At 55.5% G+C, this 1,324-nt stretch overlaps 1 pseudogene; it reads left to right on the top strand.

The window, feature by feature from the left end:
* The first annotated feature begins 872 nt into the window (after window positions 1-872).
* The window catches only part of LOC105539316, a 3,114-nt pseudogene continuing 2,662 nt past the window's right edge, over window positions 873-1,324 (top strand).

Raw genomic sequence — 1,324 nt, 5'->3', positions numbered from 1 at the left:
TCAAACTCCTCACCTCATGTGATCCGCCCGCCTAGGCTTCCCAAAGTGCTGGGATTACAGGCATGAGCCACTTGCGCCCGGCCAGATCTGCCGATTTTTAATCTCACCTGGGTTTAGAGTGAGTGCAGGGTTCGTATGGCGCTGTTTGCAGTAATCCCACCTGGGTGTAGAGTGAGTGCAGGGTTCGTATGGCGCTGTTTGCAGTTTTGTTCCGTTCTGGCTTCAGCGTTCCTACAGGGAGCCCCAGCTGAACATACCGTCAGTCCTTCCTTCCGCTGGGCCTGACCCCCTGGGCTGGGAGTGCCTGGCACCCTCCAGGGAAGGGAGCAGCCCAGGTGGGTTTCCCCTTCTACGCAAGCAGAGATCACTTCCCACCACGTCTGTCTGAACTGCACCTGCTCGGCCACAGAGCCAAGGCAGCAACCACCTCTCTCTCTGTTTCTCATTAGGGAGACCCAGGGGAAGGCCCTTTCTCTGTCTCGTATCCATTAGGTTTCTTAGTCACAACTCAAAATGGGTTTAATAGGGAAGTTCCTGACTCGTTTCACTGAAAACTCTAGGGATAATTCTGGCTTGAAGCACAGCTTGATTCAGGGGCTCAAACACTACCACAGGGCCTGGTTTCTCACTCCGTCCAGCAGCCCTCCTTGTTGGCTCCATTTTCAGACAGGCTGGCAGGTGATGGCGGCGGATCCAGGCTTCTTTCTCCCGGGTGCACAGGCAGCAGGGCGGGCCTCTCTACCCGCAAAGCCTCCTCACACCTCATTGGCTCCAAACCGGTCACAAACTGCCCCTGAGCCATTTCCTGTGGCTGGTAAAAGATCAATGCTGATTGGCTAGGTGTGATCCGTGTGCCCTGCCCTAGGGCTGGGATGGAGCCGCTGGAAGCGCACAGAGGGGAAGTGAAGGAAGGGTATGTTAAGGAAATCAGAACCCAGCTGCCCCTACTGAGAGAGTGCGACTGGATGAATCTTAATGTGAGGTCGCCCAGACTCTAGTATTCAATTGCAAGTAGTTTGAGAGATGATTTCAGGGAGTAGGGAAGCAAGATAAGAAAAGGAAGAGAGCCAATAAAGAAAGCTGCGTTATCGGCCTGGCGCGGTGGCTCACGCCTGTAATCCCAGCACTTTGGGAGGCCGAGGAGGGCGGATCACCAGGTCAGGAGATCGAGACCATCCTGGGTAACACGGTGACACCCCGTCTCTACTAAAAATACAAAACATTAGCCGGGCGTGGTGGCGGCGCCTGTAGTCCCAGCTACTCGGGAGGCTGAGTCAGGACAATGGCGTGAACCCGGGAGGCGGAGCTTGCAGTGAGCCGAGAT

Source organism: Mandrillus leucophaeus, unplaced genomic scaffold (assembly GCF_000951045.1).
Source record: "Mandrillus leucophaeus isolate KB7577 unplaced genomic scaffold, Mleu.le_1.0 Scaffold202, whole genome shotgun sequence".
Lineage (NCBI taxonomy): Eukaryota > Metazoa > Chordata > Mammalia > Primates > Cercopithecidae > Mandrillus > Mandrillus leucophaeus.
Note: the sequence above shows the minus strand (reverse complement) of the source record. Positions and strands in the feature narration are given on the sequence as shown.